The 12,847-nt window shown below is 46.9% G+C and overlaps 1 long non-coding RNA gene across 1 annotated transcript; it reads right to left on the bottom strand.

The window, feature by feature from the left end:
• Positions 1–7,005: 7,005 nt before the first annotated feature.
• On the bottom strand, positions 7,006–11,465 carry LOC140707750 (uncharacterized). Its single transcript, XR_012087921.2, has 3 exons — positions 7,841–11,465; positions 7,648–7,731; positions 7,006–7,486 (listed from the first exon to the last, which is right to left on the bottom strand). It is a non-coding gene; the product is annotated as an uncharacterized LOC140707750 (long non-coding RNA).
• Positions 11,466–12,847: the final 1,382 nt, after the last annotated feature.

Genomic DNA, 12,847 nt, shown 5'->3' on the forward strand with positions numbered 1-12,847 from the left:
ATAGGTTTCATTGTTTTCCTCCACTGAATAGTTTCAGAGCTTAAATCCTGATAGATCTGAACTGGGTCTGATCTGTAAACCAACACTTCAGGTTTTTCTTTAATGACCTTGAGGAACTGATTTTTCTTGTTATAATTAAAAAATTTCACTATTATAGGTCTTCTGTCTCTTTGAGAGAATCTTATAGATTAAAAAGATTGAGAGAAGGAAACGTAAAAAGGATTGAAGAATCATTAAAGGATTTAGAAACTAAATATTTTATAGATAGAGATAATAAAAAATTATTAGAGATACAAGCTAAAAGAAAGGAATTGGAAAGCTTAGAATTAGAAAAAGTACAGAGGGACCTGATATACACTAAAAGGAATTTTTTTGAACATAGTAATAAAAATTCAAAACTTTTAGCTAGAATGGTTCATACTAAAAGAACAAAAAACAACATTGGTGTGATTAAAGATAAAACAGGAAAAAACTGCAGTTTAATGAAAGAAAAATTAAAGATTATACAAGATTTTTATCAAAATTTATATAAAAGTAATAGTGCATCAAAAGGTCAGTCACCTGGGGGCAGGGCAGAGAGAGATGGACAGAGAGAGAGAGAGAGAGAGAGAGAACGGAGAAGACTTCGCATTCTGCTTCCTTGATGAGTCGCCCACCAGGAGTACTGCTGGCAGAGATCCATCTGTGTGTGTGGCTGACTTCCTTAATCTATTGCTAAGAGACTCTTTGCTATCCTATTATCTATTATCTGGTGATCACCACAAATCCCACCAGCCTGTTCATTGCCTGAACACAACAATATAGGGAAGTTTTATTAACACCTCGTAGGGGTGAAGATGGACGTCTCAAACAGCTAATTGTCCCTGTAAAATATAGGGAGGAGTCCTTAGAAGTAACAGAGCCAAGCTTGGGGGGTACTCAGGGAAAGGAGAAAGGCTTGTACGAGGTCCAGGAAAGAGCATTCTGTCCTGAGGACAAAGTGTTGAGGCTGAGACCCATAGAGGGGAATGAATTGCAGTTGGCATGGTCAGAACTCGTGGATTTGTTGCAGCAAAACTGGAGGGCTGAAAAGTCTAGTCATTCTGCAGCTGCAAAAGCCCTTAAAGCCTTGCAATGCAAACCCCTACCTAAGAAACCAAATATTAAAGATATAGAACCAGACAATGTCTGGGTAATCTAATTAACTTATGCTGTTTTAGCTATCTCAAAATGTTTCAATTGCTTCCATTTATTTTAAATATTACATGTATGTATTTTATTGGGTCAGAGACTGCAAATATTGATTGATTGAGGCAGGCCCTAGCAAGGCTACTGACAAGAAGACCACACACCAGTAATTTTGGGTTAAGCACTATTCATGTAACATTTATTGATGAGACATAAGAGACAGGGTATAAGACAAAAGGTACCGAGAGAAGTCTCCCATACTTCCCACTCACATGAGACACTCATTGATTCAAAAGACCCTTCTGTAGCGGGTGTTCAGTCCTCAGCAAGGATGATGGGAGCAATCCTTGCAGCGCTGTCAAAGCCCACCTGTCTCTTCCTGGGTCATCCTTCTTAAAGGCATTGAACTCCCTTGTGGGCAAAGCAGGGGACATACTATGGTTTCCTGGGCAGATACAATCTGTTGCCAGGCAGGAATGCTTATTTCATTTGTACATTTTGAACCATCTGCCACAGACTTGGCTTTAGCTAGCCATAAACTACCTTCTTCAGGATTTAGCAAAATTGAAAACAAAAGTTGCTTTATTTTCTCCTCTCCAACATTATTTTCAAAATGCAGATACAATATCTTTCCCTACCACATCACAGGGTAGCAAAAAAAATTATAACACCCTTAAGGTGAAGAGAAAGCACCACTTCTGTTCAGGAAAGCCCACGGAAGGGATTTTCTCGACAACCAATCACACAAGACGGGTAGAGGAAATACGTCGCCTAATCTAACATGAAAGGCTCCTAAGGACGCACCACACCCCTCGAAATATGACAATGCAAAGACTGATAGTTTCCTTCAACTGAAGAGAAATGACTACTTCTCTTCAAGAAAGCCCATGAAAGTCATTTCCTAGGAACCCAATCACACAGGACAGGTAAAGGAAATCCTTTTCGTAATGAAAATTGCACTATTCAACCACCACCACCCCGATTACGACGAAGCCAAGCCTGATGTTGTCTTTGAACAGAAGAGAAATCACCACTTCTCTTCAGGAAAGCCCACGGAAAGGTGCCTAAGGACGCACCACTCCCCCGAAATGAAACAATGTGAAGACTTTTGCCAGAACGAACCCATCTTCGAAATGTGACAATGCCAAACCTGCTATGACTATGGAGCAGAAGAGAAACTAACAATTCTCTTCTCAAAAGCTTAAGTGCTCTCCTTGACACCCTCCCTCCAATGACGGGTAGAAGGAGCTCTCCTGCCTGAAAATTAGAACTTCTGCCAGCTGCAGCACGAGATGATGGCAAGCCTGCCTATTTGCCTCTAAGGGAAGAGAAACCAATGCTTCCCTTCCTGAAAAAAATCAATACTAGGATTATCTTGACACCCACCCACATGAGACGGGTACATGAAATATTTCTCCTGTCTCAGCTTTAAAACAGCACCCCTCTCTAAAAGGCGACGACAAAAGCCTGTTGAATTCACAGTAACACAGGAGAAGCTATCGCTTCCCATCAGCCAAGGAAATAAGCAGCCTTTGCATTGTCTCATTTCAGGAAGTACCACTGATGGGGCAATTTTAATATTGGGATATGGGACATGTTTCTCAGCCCCTACCTGGGTGGATGTCAAGGAAATGTTTTCCATGGTCTTCCCTGAAGAGGATTCAGTCACTTATTAAGAGTCTCTCTTGGGGTAGAGAGAAGAAAACAACTCTGATGGGGTCGTTTGTAGCTTCTGGGAATAACTGATTTGAAATTTGGGATGCAGCACACAATTTTAAGCAGAAGCATTAAATGAGTAGAAACACACCCATAGAAAGATTGTTTCACTTGGTAAACCCCTCTTGTCCATCCCTCTCCACTCCCAGGACCACCCCTTTCCTTTCACACACCCTCCCGCAATGCCCCTCTGCTCCCCGCTGCGTGCCCTGCCTACCACAAATCCCCCTTCACCCTCAACCCTCTTCTCTCTCCTCCCCTCAAGCCCCCTCTATCCCCACCCTGCCTTTCTGGCCCAACCCAAGCATGGTCCCTCCCACCCGCCCCACTCTCTTGTCAGTCCCTCCTCGACGCATCTCATCTAATGCCCATTGCCTTTTCCTGCCCACCTCAAGTGCGGTTCTTCCCCCTCCCCTCCAGTCATTCCCTCCTCGACGTGAGCCTGTCTATCCCCCTGTATTTTTCTGGCCACCACAAGCGTGGTTCCCCACCCCCCATTCTGCAGTCATTCCCTCCATGACCCAAGCCCTGTCCATTTCCTCCCCCCGCCCCACATTTGCAGCCCTCACAAGCCTAGTTCTCTCCCCCCCCCCCGGAGCAAGTTCTGCCATTCCGTGCTTGCCGCACCGTCTGTCTTTCCCCTCTCAGGTCATTTCCTCCCCAGCACACATCCCTTCCTGATGCCAGCTGTGTTCTCTCCCTTGTTTTTTCTTTTGCTATCAAGTGTGCCAACTGACGTCTCTCATTAGGAGGCATGTTTCTCTCATTTTGCCAATGGTTGTTGGCCACAGGTTAAAAGAAAAAAAGAATGGCTGGACTATGTTTCAAGTTCAGGTTTGGCAAATATTGCACTTCCATATGGTCTAGTGTGGGAACGCTCTCCTCCAGGTCACTAGCCGATATCTGTTCTTCAGTGCAGAGTACACTCTACTGGCACAGTGAGAGCGGCTCCTTACGGGGTGTGTGTGTGACTCACTCATTCTGTCTATTTTCCCTTAGAGTTAGAGCAGAAATTCAAAGGATTTCTCTGGCCAATCCTGAGTGGCCATGAGGTAACTAGTGTCCCATCTGAATTCTGTCAACAATCTGTAAGCTTGTTAAGGTTCATAAAAGGGAGTTCTCAGGGCAATGCTCTAGGAATTCAGCTGGTGAACATCTACATGTCGACTGACTTCTTGCTTCTCTCTAAAGTTAATTGCTTTCTTTTTGTTCTGTAATCACCTAAACCTTTAGTCTTTGTTTCGTGATCATTATAGTCTAGGAACAGCGACGTCTACGTTGGCTTGGGCACGTCGTGAGAATGGCTGATGGTCGGATTCCAAAGGATCTCCTCTATGGAGAATTAGTGCAGGGAAAGCGCCCCAGAGGGAGACCACAACTGCGATACAAGGACATCTGCAAGCGAGATCTGAAGGCCTTAGGAATAGACCTCAACAGATGGGAAAACCTGACATCTGAGCGTTCAGCCTGGAGGCAGGCGGTGCATCACGGCCTCTCCCAATTTGAAGAGACCCTTGCCTAGCAGGCCGAGGCAAAGAGGAAGTCACAAAAGCAGCAAAAGCAGGGAGCCGGACAGGGGACAGACTGGATTTATCTTCAGTGTGGAAGGGACTGTCACTCTCGAATTGGCCTTCTCAGCCACACTAGGCGCTGTTCCAAGAGCTCCATACAGAGCACGCTACCATAGTCTTTCGAGACTGAAGGATGCCTAACTAACCTAACTAATAGTCTAGGATGTCTCTCAGGCATGAGACCTTTCAGGTGATGCAGAAGCCATTTGGCATATAGAACAGTCACTCCAGTTGTTTCAACCAAGAGTTCTCGTCCTTGCACTTGATGGCTCACTGTGCTTTCTAATGCAAAGTGCACATCTCTGACGTTCTGCAGGGAGAAAAGAAGACAAAATTGCAATGGTCAGAACACTGATTTTTTTTCCCAGGAATAAGTACTTTTGCACTGAAATATTTCTGCTGTATGTTCACAGAAGCATTAAAGGCAACACACCTGAATTGTTCGAGTTCGCATTTGGCAACACAGCTCTAAGCAGAAAAACACATTGAAGGCACTAGAACCCTGACATTTCCATCCATGAAAAACCTGTCAAGAATATTAGAATGAGATATGTAGAATAGAAATTTAAAATCTGGCACACAAGATCTTTCTTCTTTAACACAAGGAAAAAACTGTCAGATGAAAATAGTGTAAATGTGGGAAATCGCACCTTTATTTTGGCCAGTTGACAATCCTGAATCAACTGTATGCTTTGATCTTAATTCCTGACACTCTCTCACTCACTTTTCAACTTCTGCTTTTATTTGTTTTTGAATCTGAAGTAACCTAAGTGATGCCGTGTACGCTCTCTTAGTCTTTGATCCTTACATGAATGAACATGAGGTTTCACCTATTCATAACCATGTACTCAACCACTGTGTTACAGTTCCCATTTGGTTTTAAGCAACATTAGGTGGAGAACTTTCAAAAAAGGATTTACAATGTCATAACGTTGTCCAATCCGAGGTAAACCTATTTTTTAATGTTTCATTATCTCTATGGAACTAATTGTAACAAGAATTTATACTTTACATTAAAGTATTTTACATTGTTAAATTAGAGGGAAGGAAACAATCAGCATTCACAGAAATACTGGAAAGATAAACTACAAAAATTAATTCTTTTGAATTCCCCCAGTGCTGGCACCAGGGAGGCAAGGGTCTCTCTGAAGACAGGCAGACGACGGTGTGGTGATGCGCTTGTTCTGTCCCCTTTGGGGAGACTCTTCCTGAAGTGAAGAGCATTTGGTCCCCATCGGAGGAGGGGGTTTGGGGAGTCCAGCCTCTGGTAACGCGCAGGGAAGTTTCACCTATGTGTATGGTACTATGCCTGGATGGGTTCATGATGCCCAGTTGCTGGAGGCATCCGGTCTGCTTCCTTGGCTGGAGAGCTGGCCTGACAGCCGAGGCTGGGGGCTGGGTAAGTTTAGTGCATGGCAAATGGGAGGGAACAGGGGGGACCCATACAGATGCTGAGGGCTATGTTTCCCCCACTCCAGCTGATTGGGGCTATCCTCTCCGGCCATTCCTGCAGACACCGTATCCTAAGGACCTCCCTGGATGCACCAGCCCCTATAATGCAGCACACAGGAAAACCAGAATGGTGACAGAGCGAGTGATCCTTTGGGGTGGGGAAAATGCGTTTCTGTCTTTTGCAGCACGTAGGGGGTCGCCTGCTCCGCAAATCAGAAAAGGTGTCAAAGACCTTGCTAGTGTGTGCTGTGCTACATAACTTGCCCCCCTAGATCCCCCCCAGATGTGGGGGCTGTTATAGCCATGACTTCCCATGTGTGTTTTGAATGTGACGGGGGAAACATCCCAGGGCCCGGATCCACAGGAGGTACAGTTGCGAGACAATGTGGCCCATGCCTACTTTGGGCCACGAGGCAAGCAAGCTGCTGCAGGATGTGATCCGTCTTGCCCTCTCCCCACTTTTTTGGAACTGCAGAGCTGTCTTTCACATTCCCAAGCATTTCCCAAGGATTCTCTTGCAGAAACCCACCCCCTTCCTCCTAGCTACCTCCCTACATGCCATGCCACCCTCTTTCCGTGGCAGGGCCTCGTCTTATTCCCTTTTCCCTCCCTTCTAACTCGTCATCAGTGGCAAATATAGCAACCAGAGCTGGGCAGAGTTGTACTTTGGGCAACCATTCCTAGGCTGGGCATGTTAGGGATCACGGGGGCTCTCGTCCCTCTGACACAACTCTACACAGCTCAGGGTCTGACCTTTCACTGTCCATCTTCCTGTCTTCTTTTCTGGTTGGGTAATGTTTAGGGACTTCACTTGGGCTCTTTTCCCCATGATTGGGCAGCCGGGTTGGCTTCCACCCTCTCCCTCTGCCTCCTGGCTCATGATTGGGGGGCTGCGTGGATCCATCCGACCCTAATCCTGCCCATCCTCAGCCTCCTGGTTAATTTCTGGGAGGGAAATTTGGGTCCCTGAAGAGTAGCATTCTGCCCACCCTCAGCCTCCTGGGTCCTTACTGGACAGGCGGCACAGGCCTCACCCACTCTCAACCTTGTTCCTAGAGCTCATATGGGTGGATGGGGCCCTTTGCATTTGTTTTCACGCCCCACCCCATGTTAAAGGCGAGCCATGGGGTTTCTTCCACCCTTCCCCTGACATTATGGTGGAAAATGGAGTTTATGTTCCTTCCTTTTTCCTGCCACATCCTCCCCTAGGAGAAAGGCCTTGAGCCTACTTGTGTAATCATGTAATTACAAGAACAAACAAACTTGACACAGTTGTTGTAGATGGCGTTTTATTGAGCAGGTTCAAAGAAAGAGTGCTAGGAACATAGCGTGCCTGGGCACTGGCATTTTGCCTCAGAAGCACCCTTGTATCTTCGACAAAGAGAAGACAGACAGAGAGACAGACAGACAGCAGAGAGACATGTGCAGAGAGCCTTCGTGTAGCTGTGCCGCACCTGACCCATAGCTGTCTGACCAAACCATTGCCAGGGTCCAGGTGCAAGGCTCAGGCAGTGCTTACTGAAATGGCTGTGGTCACACACGGCTGAGTGCTTCGGGAGCTGGACCCGTAGCACAGCTACCTGTATAAAAAAGAGAGATGGGGGGACAACAGTCAAAGCCCTAGCCTAGTCTGGAAAGGAGAGGACAGCAGGCCATTGCTTCTTTTGAAGTTGTAGAGCACTGGACATGGCAGTGCTGTTGGGAGATAGCTAAAGAGGGCACCAAGGGGGTATGGACTGACCTGGCTCATGGGCTTTGGAGTCTCCCTGAAGTCTGTTGTGCGCATGCAGGGTTTCAGCTTTCTCACAACAACTTCACTTCAGCCCTAGAAGACACAGGCAGGAGAAGAAGTCAAGTCTTATTTGTTGCTAGTGAGAAGTACTCTCATGAGAAAGGCAAGACTGACATTTCATGGCTTCCCCCCCTTCACTTACCTGGGTTTTCTTTTCTAGAAGCTGGAAGCCCCAGGCTTCGGGGTGTTTGTGTCTTGCAGCTGCATTCCTGGATGGCTCTACCTGTTAGGATACGAGGCAGACAGAGAAGAGAAATTACATGCTTTGGAGTGGGTGTTTTGTGTGTGCGTGCGTGTGCTGTCCCCACTTTTGTGCTGAGCCTTTTGTGTTGCAAAGTGCCATTTCCCATAGTGAGCTGCCACCACCACCACGACTCAAGTGTCTCCTCGTGAGTCCAAAGTGAGTATGCTGCAAAGCCAGAGAAAAAGACTCCCCTGGCCCATACGTTGTCATCTGAGTGAGGGGTATACAGTATATACCGGTGGTGATGTGCTGTATCTTAATTTCATCTGAGTGTGTCTCCCTGAGAGGTGAGAGAATTGGGGCCTTAATTTTGTTGGGAGCTCCCATTGGGTTCCATGTGCTGGAAATTACTTTGGAGTTTTTTTTTCCTGGCCTGACTTGTGCCAGCATAAGGGTGAGGAGTTTGAGCTTGGTGTAACTCAGCTCCTCCCCTGCCCCTCCCTTTCTCCTCCACTTCCCCTCCCCCTTTTGGCCCTTCTGCCCACTGATCAGATGGGGGATCAGCCCGCACAGAGGGTTAGGCCAGCCTCAGGGGGCTAGGCCGGCAGAAGGATAGTTGTGCCAGCAAAAGGGACTTAGGCCTAATCCAAACCTTCTACAGCAAGCCTATCTGAGATTTTGGATTCTGCCCTAAAGTGGTGCGTTAATCTTATTTTGATGTTGTAATCGTCTACTGATAGCACAATAAAGATTTTGTCTGCCTTATACTCACTGGGAAAATAATCCACTGAAAATTAAGGCCAGATGTGACTAATGCTCCCCTAGCTTCCCATCAACCACTGGAACTCAATCTATCATGGGACAAGAGGAGGAAGGATAGAGCCAGCCTCGTAGTTTATCCCTCACAGCGGCATTTCAGCGAAGGCTGGTGTCTTCAAGGTCAGTGTTGTGGCCAATCTGCTCTGGGTTTTAGTTTAGACCTTGAAAGCCATGTGTAGGATGCTCAGCTCCTTTTGACAAGAAGGTTCCCTACTTCGGATGGCTCTTGTAAAGTTCAGAATAAAACCCAGAGCAGGTTCACCAACATATTGACCTCTTGAAGCCATCAACCTCCACTACGCCATTCAGTTCAGGCAAGAGCCTATATTCTTCTATGGGCTGAGACTCTCTCTGCATTTTCTCATCATCAAACTGCAGTGCCGTGTTGCTCTCTTGAATGGCGAAAGGAGTCCATTGGTTCTTTCCGGGCCTCTCTCAGCCGTCTTTCCTGGCTATGGTGAGTGACTCGAGTAGATCTAGGTGGGACAGAAGGCGTTCCGCTAGTTATCAAGGTCCTAAACCGTTTAGGGCTTTATATGTCATTCATGAACACTTTGAAATCAATGAGGAAAAGGATTTTATATATATATGATATAATAATCATTTAAGAAATATTGAATCAATTAATTTTGTGATTAATTATGTAGTTGCTGGCCTATCATTCAGCGGGCTCTCCCCAGGGCTCTAAAAACTACAAAGGAAGACAATATGCACAATTCTTTGGATGAAAGGCCACCCCTTGATTGTTTACAGCAGCAGTCCCTGGCCAGCACTGGGGGGATTGGATCCGGTGCATCGAGACGCCCGAGGGCCACCTGGCGCCCACCACTGTTCACTTTAGCAGCTGCTGAAGTTTACACCAGAAATGGCCATCTCCTGGAAACCACACGGGTGTATGCCGCTCTGTGATTCTCACATACCTGGGGCAGATGTTGGGCTTGCGGGCCACCAAGCTGGACCAGATCCTGCCCCTGCCACAATTACCACCACCACCACCACCACCCCGCGTACAAGGAGGTGTGTTAACTGTTCTGGGTGAGTAGACTCCTATCTTCACCCTTAAGCCATCCAGATCCGACCCCAATGTCCCAAACCTCCACAAGAGCTGAGCCCTGTTCAGCTCCCGCCAGAGAACTGCAGCTGCAATCCATTTGCTACGGCTACGTTGACATCACCCAACCATATTTCCTGCCCCAAATCTGATTAGTGGATCCCCATCAGCCTGGTAGAGGTGTGACTCCTGAAAAGAAATGTCTGGGTGTTTAATCCAGTGACAATTCCAGCATGCCGTCAGTCCAACAACATACCAATGCAACGTTTTGCCTTGCAATATCTACTTATCATTGGATCTCATCCCCCTTGCCACTCCTTCGTATCAAGGAGGTCTGACCACATGATATGGACAATCATGAATAACTTCCAGATCCACTTTAATGAAAATATCAGGTCCATCCTCTTAGTTGCCAGCAAGTCTCCCTCTCATCCTGTGGGTTTCAATGAGAGGGAAAGTCTCAGTGTCAATCATGGGGCTCTGGGGCCAGAATGAGTGCATGTGTGTAACCAAGAAGGCTTTGGATTTGGTGGATCGCGACAGCCGTCCTCTGACTTTGAATGCCCCTGCATTAATCCATACTCATGGATCTGAATTAGGGTAGCTGCCTCTTTCCTTCCTGGCAGGATGCTCAGTTTTAATAGTTACATGGCGAGCAGCAAGAACCTGGCCCTCTTTCCCCCTCGTGTTGAACCTGTCTGCTTCAGGTTGTTAGGAAACATGTTCCATTCCTGTTTGACTAGAACTTGCCCAAATCCACAGATGTGTACATAAACACATTGGAAACAGCATGAGATTGAATCACTTCAAACACAAGAGACGGAACAAGTGTCAGACTTGCCCATCGTTTGCACGACTGGAAAACCCCGGGTGCCAGAGCTATCCAGTGGCAGCCAGTCAAGAGAGAAATTCTGTAGGGAACTTTCTTCGTTACCCACAGGATCCCCTCAGAAGACCATAGGAGTACGTTCTATCTTCTCTCATTTTTACCACACGTTGTTGCTTTTAATATGTGCGTGGCACAAGAGACAGGAAAAGTAGATTTTTGTGTTTCCATTCAAAGCACAAAGTTTTAACATAACATTGAAAGGTTGGCAATTCATCAGTCTGCTTTTGATTGATAGTGCTTTTGGACAAGTGCTCATTATAGCTAGTTCAGGGATTGAGGACATATCTTTTATACATCAAATTACAGAGACTCCAGTGGCATAGCGGAGACAGGGCTTAAAGGGTCAAAGCCCCAAGGTAGTTTGACCACCACAGATGACGAAATGCAACAACTCTCTGTTTTCCCCCGATTCCCTTTGAGCCCAGCTGCAACACTCACAGGAGCAGAAAAAGAACTCGGGATATTTTTGTGTTTGTGTGTGCTGAAAGGTATCCCTGTTACATTGCACATTTGGTGTAGGGTAAACTGGACTGCAAAGGGTCTGTTAAAGTCGAGGGGAGGAACGAAATGACATTTAACACACTCCTCCCTACCAAACTGCAAAGGACCCTTGGTCGATTCTTTCAGCAGAATGTGGTCACGTAGTCGCTCTCTGCTTCCCAACCATGGACAAGGGCTGGGGACCAGCCTTGGTGCCGGAGTGACTTGCTGCCCCTTTTCGCTGCTCCTGCCGTTCTCCTCTTCACCGCGAATCAGGGAGGCCCAGAGTCACTCACAGCTTCCTAGCCAAGGGTCCTCACCTGCCAGCTGTTCTTGGCCCTTCCTCGGCTGATTGTTGCAGCCGCTGGGAGTTCAGCAAAAGGTGGAAGAAGTCATCTGTGGAGCCGCAGCAGTGGCAACACCAGCCCTCGAGGCGCAGCACTGTCGCGGTGCGGTGGGGAGCTGGTGTGCAGCATTTGCCCCACCCTGAAAGGTTGCTGATGAGCCTTCACTGGCCTTCAAGAACTGTCACACAACTACTTTTGAATCCCACTGAATTGTGCCAAACAGAAGACGTGCCCCAAGAATATCTCAAAAAAGTTGCAGGACAGCTCTTAAAAGGGAACAAACAAAGCCCTACCCCCTAACCCCATCAAATCACCAGTCTGATACCTCTTTTTATGGTGAAAATCTATCCAAGAGCAAAAGACAGAGATGAACATACACTAAAATTGATCTCACATACTTTCCAATTAATCCAACCAAACTCAAGTCATGACTGACTAACTGGCACCACCAAGCTCAACAAAGATGCCAGGATACAATTCCCTGTGTCTTACATTTTATGTCTGGACTTGAATGCAGCAGGATCCTTATGCACTAGCATTTATTTTAATAGAAATTTTGGCATTCAAAGGCTCTTCTTTTTCCCTTAGACACCCTGCCGGCAATTCTAGTAATGCCCACCAGAGGGCAGAACATACACTGTCATGTAGTTTTGCAAACTGGGAGCTCTGCTCATTTGCTTTCTTTTTAAAAGATTTGGTGGAGGAAACCCTTTCTGAGTACGCAGCCCATGAGTGCCCCTTAGTAGCTTAGTATCCCATTTGCTTCTCTTCTGTTTGGCGTTAAGAAAACTCAAATCCCATGGTGAAAATCTATCCAAAAGCTGCAGTCATACCTGGAGGAGCAGGACTGCCTTGACCCTTTCCAGTCTGGATTCAGGCCACAATGGGGAGGAGCTGTCACAACTTTCGCCCCTTCAGTGTGGGCTTCTTCAGGGATCGGCACTATCCCCAGTGCTGTTTAACATCTATGTTAAGCCATTGTGGGAGGTCATCAGGAGTTTTGGAGTAAGGCGTCATCAGTATGCTGATGGCACGTAACTCTATATCTCTGTTAACACCTCTGCAGTGGATGCTGTCTGGAAGCCGGAGCGTTGCCTGGTCGCAGTACTGGAATGGACCCAGGCTCAAACTGAACCCAGACAAAACAGAGATTTTCTTCCTTGGGGAGTCCTCTGATAGGTTGGGGGGTATGGTCCTTAGGCTGGATGATACTCACCTCCAGTTTAGAGACCAAGTGCGTACGTTGGGTGTTCTTCTGGACCTGTCTCTCTCTTGGGAGTCCCAGATTGCAGCCATGTCTAGATCAGCCTTCAACCAGCTTAGGCTAATCACCCAATGTTGCCCCTATCTAGACAAGGACTCCTTCAGAACTTTGGTGC

This window comes from Pogona vitticeps, chromosome 5 (assembly GCF_051106095.1).
Source record: "Pogona vitticeps strain Pit_001003342236 chromosome 5, PviZW2.1, whole genome shotgun sequence".
NCBI lineage: Eukaryota > Metazoa > Chordata > Lepidosauria > Squamata > Agamidae > Pogona > Pogona vitticeps.